General features: G+C 36.5%; 1 long non-coding RNA gene across 2 annotated transcripts in view; it reads left to right on the forward strand.

Annotated features, from left to right (window-relative positions):
- The window catches only part of LOC112655343 (uncharacterized), a 211118-nt gene that overhangs the window by 11272 nt on the left and 173436 nt on the right, over positions 1 to 26410 (forward strand). The gene's annotated exons all lie outside the window — the stretch shown is intronic.

Below are 26410 nucleotides of genomic sequence, written 5' to 3' on the forward strand. Positions count from 1 at the left end.
TGCTATGTTTACTCTATCTTCTTATCGTGCTTCACTTTTGTGAGCATATTTCCTCACAGAACAGAGGGGGTGGGATTAGATAGTCTCTTGGGTCTCTTTCATCTTTACTATCCTGTTGATGAAATGAATTGGGAAAAAAATATCATTGTATTGTTTCGAAATTGTAAATGCAACTGCCATAGTGAAAAGGGGACCTGTATGTTTGGGACACGTGTAGAAACACTGAAACTATCCCTCCATTTTTGATGTGGGTTTGACAGAAATGCTCAAACACATCTCCTCTTTACTGTTTTTTGTTTTTTTTTTTTAAGATTTTATTTATTTATTCATGAGAGACACACACAGAGAGAGAGAGGCAGAGACACAGGCAGAAGGAGAAGCAGGCTCCATGCAGGGAGCCCGATGTGGGACTCGATCCTGAGACTCTAGGGTCACTCCCTGGGCCAAAGGCAGGCACTAAATAGCTGAGCCACCCAGGGATCCCCTCTTCTTTACTGTTTAGTATTCCCTGCCCACTATGGGCAAAAACAACAACAAATACAAAACAAAACAAAAAAACAAAAAAACAAATCATGATTTTTTTTTTTTTTTGGCTGTAGAGTTCAAAGTCCCTTCTGTTTTAAGTTGTGCTGAGATAAAAATAAAAATAAGGTAAAAAACTCACAAACTTTTGAGAAAGCAGTGCATTATTAACTATTCTTTGTATGAATTAACTCTGGAGAATTCTTTTTACTTGATTAAAGTTTATTTGATATATTGTTTAAGACTTCTTACTCTGATAAATGCTCTCCCCACACACATACCCTGACTGTAATTAAATTTTTTAAAAAGTTGCATTAGAGCCATCGCAATTGAGAGGAGGTAAGGACAGTAGAGATATTGAACTGAATCCCCAGTCAGTGAAAAATCCTCATGTACAGAAACCTTCAGAGCTATCAATCTGGTGATCTTAGAATTTAGGAGATTATAACCATATAATTTACAACTCATTTTTGTTCAACAATTCTAATGACTACAAAGGCTTTCTTTGTGTGGTATCACAGTGTACTTTTCTGTACCCCTTGCTTATTGGTCTCAGGATTTGTCTCTCTTTACCTAGGTCTCCCCCATGGGATTAGACATAATACATTCAATCTGCCTTTCAAATATCTGAAAACAGTAACTTGTCATGCTTTTTTTTTTTTTTCATTTTCTCCTTTATTTCAACAAAAATCAATTGAATGCATATATGTTGTAAATACCTCTCCCTGTCTTGGCTAAAAATTTGGGTGGGATGACATAACCCAGGACAATTCTGTAATTTATATTAACAACAACTTGTCAAAGGATATGGTAGACATTATAATGCATGCTCAAGGGGATGATCCTTAGGAGTTTGGCAGCTTTGCAAACTGTAGTCAGATGGGGACCAGTCCATCCATTTGGGATGGAATAATTGCTTAGCAACATTTAAAAGCTGTTTTAACTGGGCAGAAGTATATTTCTATCAACTGAAATGGATACTCTCACAACCCTTTTATTCTTAACTAGTTGAAAAACAAAACCTGAATATTATGAACAGTGCAAGACTTTTTATCTTAGGAATGTTTACCTAAATAGATCATTACTGTGAGAACATTCAAGATATAAAAGTAACTTGTGAAACCAACAGAGTGAACTATTTGGGAATATCCAAGATAATACAAAAGTCAAAATAAATAGCAGAGATAGACTGGAATACAAGAAAAAGAGGTTGTATGTGTGAATATTAGAAACAGTCGTTCATGCCTATGACCTGTATTTCACACATTCAGTGCTGGTGCCATAGCGCGTGTCAAAGAAGATATTTTTTAAAAGATTTAAATGAAAAAAGAGAGATAAAAAAGAAAGAATGAGACAGTCAAAAGAGAAAAAAATCATTTCTCATTATCAAACCATGTTATTTTAGATGCAGTTAAATTGATGATTCATGAAGTGAGACAGGAAGTGTGTACATGGCAGAGATATCACAAAAGAAGAGAACTTTGTTTGTTGAGTATGTGCCAAGGAAGATGCCAGGGGCTCCGCATATGCTGTCATTGTTATAATGTCAATTATCATAATAATTAACCTTTATCAGCTATGGCAAAATAGAAGTCTGAAAAAAAAAAACAAGATCAAAAAGCTAGCTATAAACTATATCTACCCAAAGTTTCCCTTTGAAAGTTCAACCCAGGCAGGATTCTATCTTACGCCTTATATGCTTTCAGGTCAGGATTCTATCTTACGCCTTATATGCTTTTCAGGTTTTTCTTTTTTAGCACTTAACACAATTCTATTCGTAAAATACTTGTATAATTTTTGCTAAATGCTAGTTGCCCCTACTAGACTATCAAGTGCATGTAGGTAAATACCAAAACATTTTTTTTTATTGTTGAATTCCGAAGACCTAGCATAGTGTTGAACCGTATTTTAGGTGCCTAATAATGAACTACTGAATAAAGGTATAAATCCATTAATTGAGAGCTTTGTTAAGTCTGCTATGTCTGAATGACACCAAAAAAAGATCATAAACTTACACTGTTTGATCTAAGTAGATTGAAAATACTCTTCTTTCTAAATGTAGCAGAATGCCCTGAATTCCAAACTGAAATTCGAGTTTGACTATCTTTGAGTATCTTTTGACCTTGCTTTCTTTTCTTTTCTCCTTATTTCCACTTTATTTTTAATGAGCTGATATGCAGATTACAGATGGATTCTGTTTAGGAGAGAGAGAAGAGGAATATATGTACAATCCCTAGGAGAACAGGTGACGGAAAGAGGTGGTAGAAAAATCACAGCACACTGTCATGGATTTGGAGTCAGATAGAGCTAGGTTTCAGTCTCTCATACTGGACTTTTCTGAATTCCTCCGAGACTCAGGATCCTTATCAGTGAAATGGATAAAATACCGCCACACCTATAGCATTGCTTGAAGAATTATCAGTAATAAAGCCTGATATATGCCAGGTGCTTAGACGAGTACCTGGCAATCACTACGTACTCAGCAGGTTATCATTATTATATTAATAAGTATTAATGGAGAATAGCATTATAATAGTTTCTGCCTTGTCCCACTGATCTGAGAGACTAAATCTTTGAAGTCTGAGATAGAAGTGCAGATCCAGAAGCCACAAAAAGCTATTATCGTAAAGTACTCTCTATGATTAGAGATGCAAGCATCAACTCTAAGGCCACGTGACACAATGCAGAGAATACTTAGAGAGAAAGATAATGTGTCCAATTCTACACTGAAGCCAATATTGCTCGGGAATATGAAAGCACTGAGTCCTTGGCAGGGGGCAGTCCTTTGAAAATAGACACTGACAACAGAGACTGTGACGCAGAGCCTTGGTGAGGCCATCTGATCAAAAGAATGAGCTCACAAGACATCATCCAGAGCACTTGAGAAGCCATCCTGAGAATTCCAACAGAAAACAGTTTGCAATAAAGTCCAGGTGCTTACAGATGGGTAAGAAGGAGCAGGAGTTTGAGGGCCTGTTGTCAGATAATGGGCTTCTGCACCATGCATTTAGAGAACTAATATTAATGCAATCTTGCTTACATATTTGGTCCATCGAGGCTGGTTAACAATCTGATTGCATGAATAATAAATGTTCCAACCAGAAGAGAGTTAGTCTACACCAGAAAGCAGAAAAGGAAAGCTGAAGATGATGCCAAGCCAGTCTATGTCCAAGAGGGAGAATACTTAGCCTAGTGATGCTAGTTATTTGGAGTATGAGCCTCAACGCTTTATCCAGCATCCTCCCTTCTCCCACACCAGCACCATAAGCTCATATACTGGGGAGGTAAATGAGTGCTAGACAGCATGCTGTTCTCAGACTTGTTCCTCCCTTCACATAGGTACTGTTTCAAGATAGTTTTATAAGGAGCATGCTTGCCTTGCTTGTCTCTCTATAGGGCTCTATAGTCAGTTGTCTCTCAAGAAGCAACTCAATCACTCTTGCAAAGAAGCTCCTGAATTGGCATCCCACCACTTCACCACACTTCTATTCAGATTTGTGGAAAGCAGGGGTAGACCTAGCTCACAAACAGACTGCAACTACCTGCTTCAAAAACACTGGCTTTTCACTATTAATTTTATTCAGAATATTTTAGCTTTTCTTTCATTGAAAAGAAAAATGGATACATGCATGGTAGGCACATTCACATTTAACCAATACCTATTAGCAACAAGTTCCAAAAGCTTTTAACGAATTTTACAAATTGTTTCATATCAACTATAGGTGTTCAAAAATACATTTAACCCTTGAGCCAACTACTTAAAACTCACAAGAGCTATTTCCTCTGGGCAATTATTGCAGGATGTTTGAAGAGTCCAAGATGTACCAGGCAAAGAAACGGAACAATCTTTGCCTGCTGTCTTTTCCTATAATTGCTGTTAGGCCTTTTATGTAAGGTCAAGTTACATGCAAAACATTAGAGGCCTCTTGCCATCCTTTATTTGCAATGGTTAGTCACAAAGCTTCAGTTCCAGCACTTTGCAGCTTAAAAGTCTTTATTCTAAAGATGAATGATGCAGTTGAGGTGGGTGGGGAAAGAGGATTTGGGAGGATGACCTAAAATGGGTTTATTGTTTGATGTAACTTTCCCATTTTAATCCAACAAGCCATGGTGGAGGCCTGAGAAGTCTGTCAGTTGACAATATAAATATGAGAAAACACTTTGTGTAGAGAACCAGTTAGACTGTGACTTTGTCTGTATGCTCACACATACAAAAAATAGTGTGATCTTGTGTGCAAAACCAAACTGAGGATTAAAACACTGTACAGAAAATGAACTGTCAGATGTGTCAGCTCATAAATATTGTGTGGCAAAAAATCATCTTCCAGGCCCCTAAAGGCTGGTTACTAACTCCCATGGAGGAAACCAAGAACCTCTTTAAGTCTTTCTGGGATATTAACAAAGGTCTTTAGCTGTAACTTTGATTTGGACTAACGCTCAGGTTGTATCATTAAACTCCACTATAAAGGCATTAGGTCTCTGGCCTTTAATCTGATTGATATTGGAAAGCCAAAACAAATTTTGAACAGGAGACCCTTTTTAAAATGATAGCTCTGTTGTTGGTCAAGAATTGTTTTTCTAGGGAGTGGTAAAGGGAGGGGTATCAAGATTATGGGCAAAGAATAAATTTAGCAATGTTTTAAAAATAATCCAATGGTGGCTTGAACTGGGTGGTAAATGGTTAAGTGGTGAGAAATGAATCTTGAATACACTTTGTATTTTTTGAATATATTTTGTATTTAAAGTCATTTGGTTTTGTCAATGGAACAGATACGAGAGAAAAGAAAGGAGTTTAGGATGAGTTCTAGGATTGTTGCCTAAGCAAACAAAACAATAAAGCTCCCATTTACTGGAATAGCCAGAAGGAGCTATTTCTGTGTGTATGATGGTGGTGATGGTGGTCGGGAGGTGTGTTGGTGAACTTTAAGAGCTAGATGTTCAACATGTGAAGTTTCAAAAGTCTCTCAGATATCCACATGGAGATGTTCAGTTGACAGTTGAATATATGAGTCTATTGTCAGAGAAGATGTCAAGGATATTTCTTTGATTTTTGCCTCCACATCCAGTAGACACTGTCTTGTTTAAAAAAAAAAAAATGTATTGGATGAAGTTGAACTGCAAGAAAGACTTTACTTAAGACTATTGCAATAAGGGGGAGAGACCAGAACTGAACTCTACTGGATCAGAAGACTGGAGAGTTTTTAAGAGCTGGGGTGAGGCTGAGGAGATCTTAGGCCATTTCTGTTTGCTGATTGGCTTTATCCAACAGAAAAGTAAACCTTATTTTATCTTCATGACAGGAGGCAGTTTACAACTTGGAACAAGGCACACACCAAAGTTAGGTGGTGGGTGCCACCCACAGAGACTGGGAATTTCCTTGATGGTTATGTTTCACAGGGATGTCTCCCAGGTCCTGAGAATGATGTTTTTGTGCTATAGAACTGGCAAGAGGATTTTAAAAAGATTTACATCTCAAAGGGGCAGAGAAAGAGTTTATAATTACAAGTTTTCTAAAGTTAATGTTCTGAGGACAGGGAGGGGAAGGTCTCCTGAAATTAGGCCATCAGGATTCTAGAAGGGTAGGATGGGAAGAGGGAGATCAGGGGTGTAGATAGAGGCAGGAAGTACCTATTTCAAGTTTAGTCATGCGGAAGAAACCATAAAGGCTCTTTTGGTCAGTCTTTAATAGGGTGACTATACACTTTATTGTTTAAGTCAATATACTCTAAGGGTGAAGTAGGGCATCAATATCCATAAAACTGGACAATGGGATAGGGTAGTGTTGCCCCATCAAACTACAATGGGTTGTTCTTCTACCTCAACACTCTTAATGCTGTTTCCATACAACTTAGAAGAGAGGGCATCATTAGATGTATCTGTGAAGATAAATGAAACTTACCTTAAAAATACTATCTGACCAAATTGCCAGGAAAAAAAATGTGTTGATACCAAAGCTTTCTAAAAAATCAATTATGGGGATGTGTTGGTATGGTTCCTTCTTCAAGATCCAGCCCAGGTAGGGGATGCCTGGGTGGCTCAGTAGTTGAGTATCTGCCTTTGGCTCAGGGTATGATCCTGGAGTCCTGGGATCGAGTCCCACATTGGGCTCCCTGCATGGATCCTGCTTCTCTTCCCTCTGCTCATACCTCTGTCTCTGTGTGTGTGTGTGTGTGTCTCTTGTGAATAAATAAATTAAATCTTTAAAAAGAAAAAAAGATCCAGCCCAAGTATCACTTTCTGTGTCTCCAGAGTTCTCCAAGTTGTTTCTCAAAAACAGGAATCAGCATTTTTCTGTTTACCTCTCTCTTGAACACGGTGAGGACTTCCTCTTCTTGTTACCTCAAAACCTAACAGTGGGCTGGGTAGACAGTAGATGCTCAACAAATATGGGTTGATTGGATTAGTGGAGAGGATCAGAAAGGGAGTCAAAGTTGGCACCAACATGCTAAGCCTCAGAGACTGCAGAAACAGTTGCAAAATGAATAGAAATAGAAAAAGCAGAAGGCATGAAGCCTACTCTTTTATTCCATATGGGATTCAGATTCTAGTATAAAGGCAGGCAAAAAGAGAGACTAATATATTTACCTAATGGTATCCGTAACGCTATTTGTTGCATTACGCTCTATATATTCTTCCTGTGGAATGTGCTTGTTTCCCATTAGTGCTTCATGAATTAACCATAACTGCCACCAATGTAATTAAAATATTGATTGCCAAGAGGAAGTGAAGATTCAGCATTAATTCATTCAGCAAAAACTTACTGAGTCCTATTATATGTCATTCCCTGCAATAGGCTCCAGGAATATATATAATAGCAAGTAATTATCTTGGCTGCACCAACTTGGGGGTAGAATTACATTATAAAATAGTACAAAACATCATTTTATGACTCCAAACTCACCAAATATATTGCAAATTATCTTCTCTGACTAACCCTGGTTCCCAGCAGCAAGTGCTCTCTGGTATATTTCACAGTGTTTACATGGAGGTATGTAGTTGCCATATCACTGTGCTGGAGTGTTCTCTCAATGGTATTCGTAGGAGCCCTGCCACTGCCCAGAGAATCCACAAACTCATGGCACCACCCAGTACCAATATTGTGCCTACGCCAATTCTAAGAGTCTCCCTTGTAGCGGAAACATTATTTATCTTTCAGTGCACCCTCTGTTATCTTTCACTTGAACTCATGTGTTTTTCCTACACCTGAACTCTATCTTAGGTGAATTCATTCTCCACCTGTGCAATGTTGAACACGGTTTATAATAGTCACGATAGGTATCATTTATCTAGAATGTGCTTTATAACAGGCATAATCTTTGCAATAACTTAATGAATTTGGCATTGTTATCTCTAGTTTACATATAGGAGTTTAAGTCACTTTCTCAACAGCTGACATTCTTACGTCAGTGCCCACATTCTTAAACGTGCTCCATACCTAGAATATGCTGTCAGCCACTACTGCTCAGACATTGTTCCATATAATCAAGCTCCTTGGCATTTTTGCTAGAAGCATTCAGGTGATTTCACCACTCCTGCACTCCAGAAATACTCAGAAATGGCCCAATTGGTTGAAACTGCACTATCAAGCCGGCTGCAGGGAGCACCCTTATAACACAGCTAGGAACAACACATGGAGAAACAGTCCACTGTCTTTAAGAGTATTAAGTAATACAATAAATGACAAAATATTATTGACAGCGAAGGTGTTGAGGCCTGATGCTGCAGAGAAAAGTGTTATCACATTCAAATGAGGTATGAGTGGATTGTGGCAGGTGTAGAGAAGCTGGGGAAGAGAGTAAAATACACATTACATCTGTAACATAACACTGGGGCAGAGGTTGGGGCAGCCTTGTCTCTTACTTAGAGGTAAGGCTCAAAAATTAAGTTGAGACAAGACTGTCCAGTGTTTTGAATGCCATCTTTCCATTTGGACTTTTTATCACACTGCAGTGAAAATGTGATTTAAGTCTTTATATGATTATATTTATGGTTTTGGAGACATTGAAAGAGACATCTCAAATAGCAATGTGGAGGATGGAGAGAATCTGGGTGCCCAGTCTGGTGGCTGCTGTCATTGTACAAGCAAGAGAAGGTGAGAGCTGATCTAGAGCAGTGGCAGTGGGAAGTAAGAGAAGTGGAAGAACTGGGTGGACATTTCTGGAGTAGAGCCATCCAACTTAGTTACCTGGTGAATGTCAGGCAAGGAGAAGAGGAACTTGTCAAAAATGCCTGAAATTCCTTACAGTAGTTCCCTCGTAATAAGAGCAAGGCCCTTCACACTCTGGTCTCTAGTCACTTCCCTGATCTCATCTCATATTCTTACCCTTTCTCATCCCCTCCAGCTCACTGACCTTCTTATTCTTGGAATCTAGAAGACCAGCTCCCATATGAAAGCATTTGTATTTCTCTTCCCTTTCCCTAGCGTACTTTTCTCCCATATCTCAAATCCTCAAATCCTTCACATCTCACTTTCTGAGTAAGGATCTCACTTATCACATATCTAAAATTACACACACACACACACACACACACACACACACCTACTCAACTTGGCACTGCCTATCTGGTTGCCTATTTTATTCTCTTCTGTGCTATTATCACCACTTGACATATTTGACATGCTGTATGTTTTACTAATTCATTTTTTGCCTCTTTTTCTTTCCCTGACACTAATGCAAGCTTGTTAAGACAGGATTTCTGTCTGTTTTGTTCATGGCTGCAATTTTGGTGTCTATAAGAGGATCCTTAAATGCTAATTAGTTAATAATTTAATAAATTAATTTCTAGATAAGCTGAGCCAGTGGATTGTGGCTCCATTAAAAAAAAAAAAAGATTTTACCTATTTATTTCAGGGAGAGAGAGAGAGTGATGGGGTGGGGGCAGGGAGAAGCAGACTCACTGCTGAGGAGGGAGCCCATTGTGGGACTTGATCCCAGGACTCTGGGATCGTGACCTGAGCTGAAGGCAGATGTCCAACCTACTGAGTCACCCAAGTGCTCCTGGTGGCCCCATTTTTTAAATGCTATTTTCTTAAATTTTAGGTGATCTCTTTCCCTTCTATTTTTTATTACACCTGTAACATAAAAGCTACCACTCACACATATATAGATATACTCAAACTTACACATATGCACACATATGCTTGCACACATGTACATCCACACACAAAAAGTTCCTCCTTTGTGAGATCAACTCTTGGGACTGGAAATGGATTTTGGTCTTTGCTAATTTTTTAAACAAGCTACAGAGACAGAACAAGACTTTAAAAGGGCATGGTTATGTCTCTGATGGCAAGGCTTCTGACAGAGTGAGTGCTGGTATCGTAATAGACATGGGTGTGTGTTGTGGGGGGGATATTCCAAAGGCATGATTTAAATACTTAATTTATTTAAACTCCTTTAGCAATTCCATCTGGAACATGATATTTTTATCTCACTGGCACTTGAGCAGTTTTCTACCACAAAAAAAGAGAAGGGGTATCTGCTAAGCTAGAAAGAGAGGTCTGGGGTGTTACTTGTTTATAATCTAGCACTGACATGATCTGGACCCCCATGTAGAAAACAACTGTGAGAATTCAAATTGACCCCCCATTCATCCATGAAATCAAGCCAATTTTCTGAAAATAAACTCACCAAACCAAATTTCTTAAATTTATTTTGCTATGTAGTAAATCTACCAAAATCAATCTTACTGATGGATACTTTGCTAAATAACTGATTTAACAAATTTATGAAGTTCAGTAATTAAGATTTTAACACAAGAATGGTTTAAGAGCTTTAATAGGAACATTTTAAGAGCTTCACAAATATATACAATTCTTGTCCCTTTTACTGAAATATAAGTTTAAGAACAATGCAATTTGTTATAATATAAAGTATTAATATTAGAATCCTAAATGTATGTTTTTTTTTCAAAATCTTAATTATAGATTCTGCAAAGTTTGATTACTCTATATGAAAGTCTGTTAGGTTAATGTAATTTTATTCATTTTGGATTTGTAATCTTTAACAGTTTTTTAGGATTCATTTGGCAATTTCAAGAAGCATTGTAAATTTCAATTGTTAAATCTAGAAATTAGTTCCCACAACTTATTATGTGTAATTTATTATGTGATGTGCTTGTTCCTGTCACCTCTTAGTTTATTTTTATACAGAGTCCATTATATTTGTCCCTTCGGGGCATCTGTGTCTTGCTTCCACACTTGGACACTTTTGCTTTTTGATATGAATCAGTCTAACAGGCAACAGTCGATGTTTTCAATTGTTTCTTATTAGAAACCAAAATTTCAGCATTTCATAAATGATGTAATTCCTTCAGCTACTTTAAATTTCTTTTAGAGGCTTTTGGTTTTTTTTTTTTTTTAATCTTCCAAATGTAAAGCAAATCAGGTATAATGTATTTTTAGCAATTAATTCTAACCTTAATTAGGTTAAATTTAAATTTAAAATTGTTATTAAAAAGTAAATATTTGCACATCTATAATATACATTTATTATTTATTTATATTATGTAATATACTTTATTATATTTATAGTTTCATGAATGTTTATACGCATATACATATATAATTTTTTTATCAGCAGTAACAAAAGTATACATTCTTGTTAAAGCTAACTGACTCATCAAACATGTCAGAAACCATTTTTACCAATGAGCCTATTTGGTAAATTTAACCAATTAATCAATTGGCAAACTGATGGCTTAGAAAATGTCCTCTAGGAATTACTTTTGTCTGAATTAATCATTCAACCCATTGGTTAATCTTCAAACTTCATTTCTGTGAATGGTTACATGATAGCATCCCATATCATAACATGATCAGTTCCCTGAACAAAGAAAATTTGTTCAGGATTAGACACCTAATTTAAACTGGGGAAATCAGAATCCTCCTCAGAATTTCAGTTACCAGGACCTGAAAAAGAAGACAGGCTCTTATAGAGACCCTATGATGTCTTGTTATGGATGGAGGCCAGAGGGACAGAAGGAGTACAGGGACTGAAGTAGTAGAGAAAGCCAATTTGAGGAAAACAAAGAAGATGATCAGATAGGCATAAAAAAGCAGAAATAAGATTAGAAGGAAAAAATGCACTGAAAGTAATTGAGTGTTAGTCCCAATTGTTCTTTAGGCTTATCCACATTTACATCTCCGAATGCCTTGGGGTAGAGAGATGTCCCAGTATGTGCTAATGATAAATTTCCTTTCTGGCAAAATTATGAGTTTAAGGTTTCTTTCATTTTCAAATTAAAGACATGAAACAGATTGACCTTGAGCAAGTCACAAAATAAAAGCGGTAATAGCAGTGATGATGATGATGATTACAGTAATTTTTTAAATGCCTGGCAGCTGTTTTTTTACTTTCTTGGGTAATCTAAATGTTTTGTGGTACTTTTTCAGCAACTGCTGAATAACAAGCAATGAACTAGGTGTTAGGAATACAAATATGAAAATAAAGTCTCTCCATGATAGACAGGTAGACAATCATACATTAAGTGTTGTGACAAAAAACACACAGAATTCCAATCCAGAGAAGATTAGAAATTGATCCCCCTTCCTCTTTTGCAGCAATATTTCTATTAATAAATGAATCTTTGATGTATTTATATCAACTCCAATTATTAGCTTATAACAACAAATAGTTCATTTTTATTAGACACATTAACAACTATTGGTAAATAACATTGTTGAATTTCAGAAGTGGGTTTAACTCAGTTGTTTCACATATTGTGGTAATCAAGTTACATATTCTGTTTAAGATAAGAAGTGAATATCCTTCCTAATAAAACTAGATAGTTATTAATAATCCTTGGCATTGTAGAGCAGAATGTGTTTATAGTCACAGCATTTTCTTCATGAAATTAATGATTGATGTTCAATATCTATGAGTTCCAATTATATGAAATATATATTAACTTATTGCTATGTAGGATAACTTAAAGGACAGCTTGAGTGTGGGTTCATAGTGGTGTACTTCAAAAGACTGTTCCCTATCAAGTCCTTGGAAAAGATGAATCAGATGTGGGGCAAACATTAACTATTTCTTTCTGAAGCCATTCATAAAACCATACTTTCCACATTTCTTTCTTGTTTTAAGAAATAGGACTTACATGATTCTCACTTTTGAGAGGACTTACATGATTCTGGGCTCTTAATTTTGATTTTTGATTGTTTTAATCTCAACTTCATGGACACAGATACTATTGTAATTCTCAATCAAATAATAAACACGAGTTTCGTGAATGTCGAGACATTTCCTACAAACTGGCAAAGCTTTTTAAAAAGTAATAATGCCCACTGTGGACCAGGGTATGAGGAAACAGAAACTCATTCACTCCTGTGGGAATGTAAACTGTTGGAACATTTATATAGGGCGAGTAAGAAATATATAGCAAGGGCCATAAAGATTCTTTATAAACTTTAACCCAGAAATTGTCCACTGGGAATTTATCCTTAGACAATAATCATTAATGTGGATGGACAGATAGTTATGCACGGGCATGTTCATCATATAATCTATAATGGTTAATTGTTGGGAGCAGCCTAACTGGCAAATGATTGGGAAGTAACAAGGAAAAACAAAGGTGGAGCATGTTATGGTCAGTAAAACAAAAATTTTTCATATTATTTAATAACATGAATCTGCTTATAATAGAATATTTGGATATAAATGCACCATGTCTGCATACATTCCATATATGAAAATATAAATCTAATTTTTTCCACATCATCTCTATCAATTCTGGAAATATCATGGCTCTGCCTGTGGTAGAGATTGCCAGTGCGACCAAAATCTGTAACTGCCCTTTTTTTCCAGGCCCACAGCTAGACCACATGTCTTAGCTTCCTTGTGGCTTCAGAGCTCATAATCTCCCTCATAACTCCTTTGAGAAGGTTTAAAAGACAGTTTTATAATTTGTGATACCTACTGATCGTCCCACCCCCATAATATCTGGATGATTTTCCCCTTATTGTCTCTATTTTATCACCTTGGGTTCTCTCTCCTGTAGCGTCTCCTCAGCAAGTGGCTTAATCTATCCCATTTGTTCACTGACTCACACCTTAGGTCTCATTTTAGTCTCCTGCACTCAACTGCACATGGGACCCTTACAAGCCCTTTCTGGTTTGGACTGCCATTTTCAGGTTGGACTACTGCAATTTCTAGGGAGCACATATGGACTATTTCAGGTTTCTCTGGATAACAGGTCATCAGAGGTCCTGAGGCTTCTCTGTACCAGTCTCTGATGGGAGAGGGATCTTGCTGCCTCCAGTGGTTTGCTTTCTGTCTCTCATATTGTGAGGTTTGTGGGAATGTTTAGTTTTTTTGTAGATGTTGTTTTGCGGTGTGGGTTTTGCTCTCTTGGTTCTGGTTTCCAATTTATGGGAAGAAGTAGAGAAATTAAAAACAGAACAAAACAACAACAAAAAAGCCCCAAAACTATACTATCACAGCTATCATCAGCACAGAATCCTGAACAAATACCACTTGTGGTATCAGGAGTGTGTACAGTATAAAGCATGGTGCATGAAGTGGTAAAGGTAGACAAATTATGGAGATAAGCAAGAATAGTAGATGGGATTATAAGAAACAGTCCACGGCCCTGGGCAGGAAATGGGAAGGAAACTGATGTATTAAGACATCTGAGCTCTAATTCTAGATTAACCGCAAACTTACATGATTTTTGGTGAGTAATCTTGTATCTTAATTTCAAGTTTTTTTTTTCATGTGTTCAATAGTTGAACATTGTTCCCATTTTGACTTAGACTTCTTATGGTTTTCATGAGAGGGACATCTACGTTATGTACTTACTTACATTTATATGGCCAGCCATCTAGTCCTACTCAGAATTTACAGAGGTTTTCCTTAACAGAATAAAATCTAATTTATCTAGCATGCCACCCAGTATCTAGCACCAGCATTCTCCGTTACCCTGACCATCCCTAAACCTTCTCTTCTAACTATGCTGACGTTGAAATCCTCAAATGTAAACCCACAATTTGTTCACTCCGCTGCTCTTGCTCATATGTGGCTTTCTTATCTAGTTCAGACAGAAAATCTTTGACTCTGGTCTGCCAACTGAAACTTTACCTTTTCAACTTGCCAACTACTTCCCTGAGGAAGACATCATGCATTACTTAGTGAAAAGATGTTCCTCCTTCTCAGATAGAACTTTTATTGATCACACTCTGCCTTAAATTACCGCCATCTGAATATGTTTGGTGCTTCAATACAGTTCAGGCAGAGCATTGCGGAGCAGCATAAAAAAATCAACCTTAGTTTGGAGGTCAGGCCAGGTGATTTTGCCAACTCACATGCTTAACCAAGTTACTTAAATATACTCTGAAATTAACATGAGAGCAATAATATTAAATGTGTTTTGTAAATATTTAAGGTCATCTTTATTCATTTATCTCAATTCTCATGCTCATTTGCAACTGTTTGACACCATCAATTAACATGCCAAAAATACTACTTGTGAGATATATAGATATAGATTCCCAAACTGTGTATCAACTCATCTTGCCCAGTGCTAGAATTGCATAGATAGTCACCCCGTTATTCAAGGCAAATGATTAGGATGATTAGATTCTTCTTGTTCTGTCTCCAACCCTCCCAATTCCAACTCATCAGCAAGCACAGTTTCTCTAGCTCCTAATTAGATCTTCCTTTCTACTCCTGGGATGCTAGCATCTGGCATTGGGCAAAGACAGCCTCCTACTTTTGGTTCCCAACAGTCTACTTCCTAGCCAGTTGAACAACAAAAGTTACCTTTAAATAAATAAATGATATCACATAACCCTCTTTCCCGAAAACCATCTAGTCATGTTTCTCTACTTTTTGAGTTTAACCTCCTCTCTTACCACATCCTACAATGCCCTGCAGAATCTGTGCCCTGTACCCTCTGAGCCCACCTACTATCTGTATTCTGTTTTTCCATCTGTATTCTGCTTTAGCCACCATGGCCATATTGTCATCTCTCAAAAACTTCAGTATTGTTCTTATTTCAGAGCTGTTTATTTTGCCTACAGCACTCATTCTCAGGTTTCCTTGTTGCAGACCATATTATCAGGCAGATCTCTGCTAATTTAATTAACTTCAGCAAACATGTATCATACCATGTATATACAGTATATGCTATCCATGCTACATTATGCCAGACACATTTGTCTAAAGGACATCAATAATTGACAAGATCCTATCATCATGGAGGTTTCAGTGGGAGAAATAACAATTGAATATCACAAAACAATGGCAAACTTGAAACTGAAACCATTATAGTTTCTTTTAAGGAAAGGAAACTGTTTTTGAATCTCAAACCAAAAGCATTATCCCTGAAGTAATATTAACAATTGGAACAGGTGCAACTCCAACTTAATATCTGTCACAGGTGAGTGAGAAGAAGATAACAAATGTTTCATTTTATGAGACATCATCCGGATTTCAGCTGTATCTGTCGCTCATCCTGGGCCTAGGGTCATATTACAGCATATAGCATACTCATTACCAAATTTAAACTTTTGTTTATGCCATTTTCGATGCTTGGAATTCTATGCTTATCCTTCTATATTCCAAATTCCTTCAGATATTTCTAAAATGTTTTTAAGGTATTAACTGCTCATTGTTAGATTTTTCTACAAGCCTTTATCACTTGTTATCCAATTTATCATATAACATATTTTTATTTACTTTTCCTTTTATTAGGCAACATATAACCAGATGTAAGGGATGAACTTAAATTTATTTTTATGCAGTGAAAAAAATATGTATATATATATATATATTTAACATATATATATTATATATACACATATATATTTTAAACAAGGGACAGGCAAAGGGAGAGGGAGAATCTTAAGGAGGCTCCACACCCATGCTCAGCCTGGAGCCTGATGCAGGCCTTAATCTCATGACCCTGAGATCACAACCTAAGCTAAATCAAGAGTCAGATGCTTAACCAACTGAGCCACCAGGCATCCCTAAAGTGTCTTAATGATAAATGACAGAAAATAAAAATTGAGTGTTAGAAAATTCACCCTCCCATGTCATTCAAAAATTAGAAGTAGAGGCATGAACAGGATATTTTTCTCATTTATCTTTAAAAGACAGCTATTGTCTGATTTTCAAAGTATTTATGCTACATGTATATGAATCATTTTTAAAAATCTCATGAAACATCTTGATGTTTCTAATTATCTGAATTTTGTACATCAGCTAACTATAATCCATCCATACTAAAAAGGTTTGAGGCAGGATTTCTGCCTTATATATTATATATGTTATCATTATGGCATACAAATATATGCCATATTATATATACTGTACATATAATCAGCACATATATATGTATATTCAATATATATTATCATTATGTACCTAATGTGTACCCATTGGCAGGGTGCCTGAGTGGCTCAGTAGTTAACCATCTGCCCTCACAAAAAGAAAAAAAAAAAAGAAAGCATCTGCCTTCAGCTCAGGTCAGGTTCCAGGGTCCAGGGTTCAAGCCCCACATTGGACTCCCTGTTTTGCAGGGAGTCTGCTTTTCCCTCTCTCTCTGCTACTTCTTTGCTTGTGCTCTCTCTGTGTCAAACAAATAAATAAGATCTTTAAAAAAAATGTGCACCCATTGGCTGGGACAATAATTAAAGTCTGTTTGAATATGCTTTGCTTATTGCACTGCTAGGGATTTACCCCAAAGATACAGATGCAATGAAACGCCGGGACACCTGCACCCCGATGTTTATAGCAGCAATGTCCACAATAGCCAAACTGTGGAAGGATCCTTGGTGTCCATCGAAAGATGAATGGATAAAGAAGATGTGGTTTATGTATACAATGGAATATTACTCAGCTATTAGAAATGACAAATACCCACCATTTGCTTCGAGGTGGATGGAACTGGAGGGTATTATGCTGAGTGAAATAAGTCAATCGGAGAAGGACAAACATTATATGGTCTCATTCATTTGGGGAATATAAAAAATAGTGAAAGAGAATAAAGGGGAAAAGAGAAAAATGAGTGGGAAATATCAGAAAGGGAGAACATGAGAGACTCCCAACTCTGGGAAAAGAACAAGGGGTAGTGGAAAGGGAGGTGGCGGGGGGTAGGAGTGACTGGGTGATGGGCACTGTGGGGGGAACTTGATGGGATGAGCCCTGGGTGTTATGCTATATGTTGGCAAATTGAACTCCAATTAAAAAATATGTAAAAAAATAAAAATAAAAATAAATATGCTTTGCTTTAAACAGTAGCTATAGTTAAATGAGAAGAAAAAAGGGCCACATTATTTATCTACTGAGTAAAATCTTCTTGCATAAATTGCCCCCAAATATGTTCTCATGTTTGCAAAATGGGTCCCCAAGAGGTAATTAGTTCCTTTTAAAGAATAGAAATGTATTCAGTAAAGATGATATAAATAAGAATAAATGTGAGGGAACGGTGAGGAGGACTCTAAATTTACTGAAAAACAAACAGAAATCCAAAGAAGCAATATACAGAAAATGAGATCAATCTCAAAGTTTAAGGGAAGGATCAACAGATCAACAGATAAAAGTTTCTGCGGTTGTGGGAAGAGCCTGCAAACAGCAACAACTTTACATATTGGTATGTTAGACATCTTGGAAGTGATGAGAAAGAGTTTTAACAGTAAGGGCTTTCAAACCTGATCAGACTAGTGGAAATTTTGGCTAAAGCTGAGCTAGTAAGTTTGAGCTATAGTTCTCTTAGCTTTACAAATTAGAATGGTGAGTGGTAGCTGGCTGGCTCAGTCAGCTAAGTGCCCAACTCTTGATTTTGGCTCAGGTCATGATCTTCAGGGTGCTAGGATCAAGCTCCACATTCAGGCTCTGTGCTCAATATGGAGTCTGTTTGGGATTTTCTTTCCTGCTCTTCCTCCCCTCCCCCTGTTCCCTATCTCTCCCTTTCTCTCTCAAATAAATAAATAAATCTTTAAAAAAAAATAACAACGGTGATACTATCTTGCACTGTTTGTATGAGAATTAAACAAGACAATGTATATTTTTGGCACATATTCATTATATCTATGCAAAATAGTTACCCTTTTTAAAATGGTATTTATGGGTTAAATAGGTGGTGGGTATTAAGGAGGGCACTTTCATGATGAGCACTGGGTGTTGTATGTAAGTAATGAATCACTAAATTCTACACCTGAAACTAATATTACTCTGCATGTTAACTAACTAGAATTTAAATAAAAACTTTAAAAGGAAGAAAAAGGTATTTATTACCCACTAGACTCTATTGTGAGTATTTCATGCATATTTAATACCAATCCCATGAGAGAGAAACTATTAATAACATTTTACAGGTGAGGAAACTGAGTCACAGAGACTAACCCAATATCACAGATCTTATAAACACTTTTGCCAGCATTCAGGTAAGCAGGTGTGGCTCTCCTGTTTGTGCTGCTAACCTTGGGCTATACTGCTTCTCAAGTTACATTGACTCCCACCTATTTCCCCTTAAAAAGTTTCACCAAAGAAGACATACAGATAGCCAAAAGACAAATGAAAATATGCTCAACTTTACTTGGCATTAGGGAAATACAAATCAAAACCACAATGAGGTACCACCTCACACTAGTCAGAATGGTTAAAATTAACAACTTAGGAAACAACAGATGATGGCAAGGATGCACAGAAAGAGAAACCCTCTTACACCATTGGTAGGACTACGAGCTGGTGCAGCCATTCTGGAAAACAGTATAAAGGTTCCTCAAAAAGTTAACAATAGAGCTAACCCAAAATCCAGCAGTTGCACTACTGGGTTATCCAAAGGATACAAAGATAGTGATTCAAAGGGGCACATGCACCCCAGTGTTTATAGCAGCAATGTCCACAATTAGCCAAAATGTGGAAAGAGTCCAGATGTCCACTGACAGATTAATGAATAAAGAAGATGTGGTATAAATATATACAATGGAATATTACTTAACAAACAAAGAGAATGAAATCTTGCCTTTTGCAATGACATGGATGGCACTAGAGGGTATTATGCTAAGCAAAATAACTCAGAGAAAGACAAACAGCATGTGATTTTACTTATATGTGGAATTTAAGAAACAAAACAGGTGAACATAGGGAAAGGGAAGGAAAAATAAAATAAGATGAAAATAGAGAGGGAAGCAAACCATAAGAGACACTGAATTCTAAGAAACAAACAGGGTTGCTGGAGGGGAGGGGAGTTGGGGGGATGGGGTAATTGAGTAATGGGCATTAAGGAGGGCACTTGATGTAGTGAGCACTGGGTGTTATATGCAAATGATGAATCATTAAATTCTACCCCTGTAACTAATAATACAGTATATGTTAGCTAAATTGAATTTAAATAAAGGATAAAAAAATAATTTGTTGACAGAAATAATTTAATGGTCTCTAATTAATTCTGTATCTTCAGTTTAAAATCTTACTATATCTACTTTAAATTTTTTCCATAGTGCTCCCTCTGAGTATTCACAGTAAATATTATTGAAATGTGTCTAATAAAGTTAGTTTTCCCAGAAATCCTGAATCAATATCAGCTTTACAGTGTTCTTTCTATCAGGCTGTGGGATGAACATGTAATTCCTGACTAGCACTATTTCTACCCCACTTATTGGTCAAGAGGCACCTGTGAGCTTAACTTTATAGCACTAGACTTAGAACTATAACTAGTAAATGAGTAAACTATGTGAATGACTCAGCATATTTATTTTTTTTAAGATTTTATTTATTCATTCATGAGAGACACACAGGGAGGCAGAGACATAGGCAGAGGGAGAAGCAGGCTCCCTCTGGGAAGCCTAATGTGGCACTCGATTCCAGAACCCCGGGATCACACCCTGAGCCAAAGGCAGACACTCAGCCACTGAGTCATCCAGGTGCCATGATTCAGCGCATTTAAAAATGTTTATGACCTCAAAAAAAAAAAAGTTTAAGACCTATTTTACTGTTCATTCATATGTGAAAAAACAATTTACAAACTTAAAAATACTAATTTGAAGAGGACTGGTTTTGGGAGGTTTTTTTTTTTTAAAGATTTTATTTATTTATGAGAAACACAGAGAGAGGCAGAGACATAGGCAGAGTGAGAAGCAGGCTCCCTGCAGGGACCCTGATGTGGGACTCGATCCTAGGACTCCTGGATCATGCCCTGGGCCGAAGGCAGGTGCTAAACCTCTGAGCCACCCAGGCATCCCGGGAGGTTTTTTTCCCCATTTTTCTTTCTTATGTTGTTTTTTACATTAAGGACATCTTTCTAAGTGAACAGAGTTCTAACTTCTGGAGATATGGAGAACAGAGCACTAGTTTCAATTTTACATTGTTACAAAAAAATAAGGAAAGCTCGTTTATTATTTGTGTGTGTTTTATAAGCACAGCTGGAGGTTTCTCCTTACCAATTAGTAGCTGCAGTGTCTCTATGCATACAGATGGTAGGAAAACAAATAAATAAATATGGGAAGGTTCCAGTGCTGACAGACTGGAAGCATGCCTGCAATAGGATACTATGCTGCTTCCATTTCCCATCATTGTAGTTCAAATCAGCAAATATATTTTGAGCATCATTATCAGGGAGTAGAAAAGCAGATCTGAAGAAAGAACGTAGATTAAGTAGCAGCTAGAAAATGTAAGAAGATGCCATGCAACATTAGTGTTTTCAGCAAATATAATTGAGCCACTATTCTAGGTCCCAGTAAAGTCCCTAATCCCAAAGACCCTACATTCTAGTAGGAAAGAAGAATAGCATACCTTTCACGAATAAATAAATGGGATAATCACAGATGGTAATACATGCTCTGTAGACAAAAGAACAGGGTGAGGGAAGAAATAGAAATGATAATTATGTAGCTAGTTATAGCATTATGGATATTTCCAACATCTTACATGATCTGTAAGTTACAAGTTAAGTTGCTCTTCTACTTCTCCTTTCCCCCTGATTCCCCACCCTCTCCACATCCACCACCTCTTTACTCATCTCCAATGACAGGGCTCCTTGCTATTCTTCAAACTCATCAGGCTCTCTCCCAAATTGGAATCTTCCACTAGCTCCCCTTGAACTCACATTCTCTATCTCTGGACTTGAGACTTCCTCATCTCCTCTCCATCTGTGCTCAAATGTCAGCTTCTCAGTGAGATAATTCTGACCACCGAGTTACTCCAACCTCCTTACTCTGGCTATGTTTTCTTATTTTTATATGACTTATCACTTTCTAAAATCCCATCTAATTTACTTATTTATTGTGTTTACTGTTTATCTTTCTTATCCCCTTATTCCCATAAGAATATAAGCTAGACCAAAAAAAAGAAAGAAAGAAAGAATATAAGCTAGACAGGGCAGGGATCTTTGTCTATTTTATTCACTAATATATCCCCAATATATAGAATTGTGTCTGGCCTATAGTAGCCTTTCAATTAGCTTCAGGAGGTAAAAATAACCACTTAGTAACCATAACAAAAAAATGAGCTCCAAAATGGAGTGAGTGGAACAGAAGACATATAACCAAGAACTAATTAAAAACATGGGTACTGGAACCGAGAATGGTCATGACTATGATCAAGGTATGGTTTTGCTTAGAATTAAATGGGACTCTAGTTCAGAATGAAAGTGCAAAATAAGGAGTACATGAAAACATGCTTGGAATGAAGAAAATTATGATATTTGAAAATGCATATGCATGTGGAACAGCAGATGCACAGAAGGCCCACTGTAAACCAACCAAAAGAGAAAATACTATGTAGCTTTGCTTTTGCACAAGGACTACATGTGTCTGTTGAATATAGAACAGGCAGTGTCGATTGAAAAAGTATGTAACTGGGCCAAACAGTAATAATATGGTCATGGCGCAACTAGAAAACTTATCAATGAGAATATAGGAGTTTGAACTGCCATATAATGGAATGTCTTCAGAGTGACATTAAGTGACCTAAACATTATCCTGCAAAAAATTGAGAATTAACTGTTTTGAGGGGTGTATTCATGTGATAGAATCACAGCCACCAGTGGCACTTCATCCACCTGTCTATCCATCTACTCATTAATTCAAGTAAAATATATTCTGAGGACCTGATATATTATTTAATACCATTTTAGACATTGTAGATACAAAAATGACTATTACATAGACTCTATCTACATTGAGGGGGCTCACATTCACTTGTGAGCTCACAGGTGTATAAAAAAGAATTTCTGTGAGTAGAGAATCAAATAGAACTTCGATGAATGTACAGAAGAACAGTGAGCATTTTTGTGTTGTTTGGGGAGGGTGCTTTATAATGAGGGGTCACAACTGAACTGGCTATTAAAGGCTAAAATAACACCTTAAGTGGAAAACAGAAAATGTATGTAGAAAGAATAGCATGTGAAAATAAATTAAGGTGTGCGAGTGCATGACACATTCTCAGAAGAAGTAATCCATCACATTAGAGGAAAAACATAGAAGGTGTTATGGGCTGGATTGTGTCTAAGAAAGAGGTTGTTGAAATTATATAGGTAAGAGCCAATGAGGGACTAAAATAGGGAGCAGTAGTTAGAATCAGAATGTGTAAAGAGATTAAGGGGATAAAATCTATAAGATTTAAATATTGATTAGATATGAAAGGGAAGGCAAGGGAGGCATCTCTTGTGGGGACTGGGAGGATGGGGTACCACATCCATGGAAAGGGAATAGCCATGGTCTGCAGGTAGGAGAAAGAAATCAATTTTAGTCAATGTTGAGGTCAAAACACATATGGGAAAGTTGCGGGCTTGTGGGCATTCTTTGGTGAGTTTTGAACTAGACAAAAACATGAGAAAATTAAAATTGTATGAATAATATTCTTTGTGTGATATGAAGGATCAAAAGCAGAGGGTAGAGATTAAAGTTGTATGGAGGAGGGAATGAACGCAGGGACAAGGGGGAGGATTAATTCTGATACCCTTGAAGTGGTTCAGGTATGAGGTCATGAGCTCCCAATAACTAAGAAGAAGCAATAATGACTCCTTGCAAGGAAATAGGAAGTGTTCTTTTTGTCTGAAATAGAAAGTATGCTGAAAGCAGTATAGAAAAGAGACTGTTTTATAGTAGAGCTCACCTGGCCATGACCTTCTAAGCAATACATTTTATTTATGTTTCTGAAGAATGTTTATTATGTAAATAAATATCAAAATGCTAAGAAGAATTAGCTTTCATATTTCCTTCTAATGCAAAAAAGTATGAATTCTAAAAAAAAGTATTGATACACATAAAGATAAAATAACTGTCTAAAATTCCTTAAATGATGAAGAGTAGAATGCAAAATAAGGGAGACTTGACCCATGTCACTTACTCCTCTAATGTGATATTTATAACGGGAAAAAAAAATTAATGTACCAGAATGCTTCAAAAGAAGTACTATTAACATATTTCCCTGAGAAAGAAAAACAGAAACTAAAGCAAAACCAACAAATACTTTGTGGGATTTATGTTTAAAAATATTATTGTATTATCATACTTGTCCCTGATACTGAAATTTCATTGTAACTGAAATAACTTCACAAGCTTAAAGCAAAAGCATAAACAAAATATAAACAAACAAAAACATATACCATGTGAGAAAGAATGAAGAATAGTAAATAGAAAAGAACTTGAAGTTTGAGTCAGAAGACCTGAATGCAAAACCTACTTTTATCAGTGACCAGCTGTGCGATTTGGGGAAACTTCTATCACTGAGCTTTGTCACAGGTGGAAGGTAAGCTAGAGATTTGCCACTACACTACTGAGTTCACAAAGGTAGGCTGTAAAGGATAAAGACCCAAACGAGTGTGGTGATAAATTCTAATTATTCCCCCAATTTTTCGTATCTGCCTGGATCCATGCCTATTGATAGTAACCTCCTACACTGACTCAGGGCTTGTTCTCTATGATTTTCTTTAGCTGGTATAGGTTTTCAGCAAATCTGACATAAGCAGAAGCTGGAAAAATAACTTGCATATTGTTGTTTCCATTCTTCTACTCTTGCCACCACGATGGGAATGTGCGCAAACCAGCTCAAAGGAGGGGTGTGAGAAAGACACATGGAGAAACATCAAGGCAGTCCTTATCCATCCCACAGGCAGCCAACCTTAAACAAACAAGGAAGCATAGCCAATACCAGCAGGGCCACCTTAAAGACTCTCAGGTGACTGCAGACTATGAGCGTTCTCGGCCAAAAGTAGGGAGACCACCCGCTAACCCACGTAATCAATATGAAACAACGATTTCTCCCAGCAACTACATTTCTTGGTAGTTTGCTACCCAGTATTTCTGTGATAATAGCTAATGTATAGAGTAAGAAAGGGAGAATATTCAGGAAGGACGGAAGAAATGATGGCTGTAATGAGGCATAAATGGGGAAGAAATCCTAAGGTTCATAGCATATAATGAACTCCTGAAAGCTCAGAAAACTTAACCCCTCATCTTGCTTATTTTCTATAGAAAAGAAATGACTACTAAGATCATAACCAGCCACACTAGCAGAGCAGAGAGACTGCCCAGATTTAGGCATCAGGATGGAAAGATGGCCCTTCACATGTTCTTTCTATAAGCAAGCTAATGCTGTATCTTTGGAATGCTCTAATAAGTAATTATTAAATGTAGCACGTATCCTAGTTGCTTTTTTTAAGCTTCCACTGAAACAATACATGTTATATACACTCAAACAGCTAGACAACACACTTCTCATCAGCTAGACCAATAACATGTTTTCAGTGTGTTTTACAAATTATCAGGCTAGAATTCTAAATGTGGTTTAATTATTACATAAGGTCTAAAAGTTAGATGAACGTATTTTCATACAGAGCATGACAGAGCTTAATAGAGACTATCTCTGAAAGAACTTCTAAATGATTTTTTTTAAGTAAGAAATATTCTAAATACAGAAGATTGGAAGGAAATGCCCAAATAATTATTTTTTTTTATTTTTCATATATAATTATTTGTCTTGTGCAAATAAATTGGCAAATAATTTTGTAATTCAAAATAAGCACTGGATATGAATGATACAATACATAACCAACATGGTGATATTAAGATAGAGCAGCTATGAAATATCAGATAAAAAATAATGTAGCAAGTAGAACACAGAGATTATAATTAAAGCTAAGATATGTTTGATCATTGAATATGAAGGGCAAAGGGAGATGGTTCAGAAAAGGAAAACAGAGAAACCAAGGAGAAGTATGATAATTAAAAATACTAGATAATAGCGAAATCTAAGTATATTAATAGTCACCCTAAATATACATGCATCAAAGGTACTCATTGAAAGAGTGTCAAATAAGATATAAAACAATCAACTCCAAGATATTTATGAATTAGAGGCAGAATATATAATGACTCAAAAAGTTTGAGATTAAATAATACACTGGAAAAGCACTAACTAAGGGACAGCTGGTTTGCAATACTAATACAAAGTCTTAAAGACATTATGAAAGAAGAAATAGTCCTACTAAGGACAAAATGGTAGGATAACTCACAATAAGGGCATAAATCTTTGACAGAGTCTTTAACAGCTGAAATTAAAAATTAAAAACAAAACCCAAAATTACAAGTAAATTTTAATGAATCTGGATTCAGAGAGATTTTTAGCATCCCTCTCTCAGAAACTGAACTCAATTTTAATAATAAGTAGTAGTTTGATTTTGAAGACATATATAATCTGATGCTTGACAATTAGATGATACATCTCTATTGATTGATCAATCTGAGAGATCCTATTCCATTCAAGTACACATAGAAGTTTTATCAGAATTAACTCACTTAAATAAAATGGATGATGCCTTAGAAAGATAATTAGCTGATAAAAACTGACTCAAGAGGAAAAGGAAAATCAGTAGACCTCTAAGCATTAAAGAATTGAGATGCATTAATATTTACTACCACTTCCCTCTTCACACATGT

Source organism: Canis lupus, chromosome 9 (assembly GCF_003254725.2).
Source record: "Canis lupus dingo isolate Sandy chromosome 9, ASM325472v2, whole genome shotgun sequence".
Classification (NCBI taxonomy): Eukaryota; Metazoa; Chordata; class Mammalia; order Carnivora; family Canidae; genus Canis; species Canis lupus.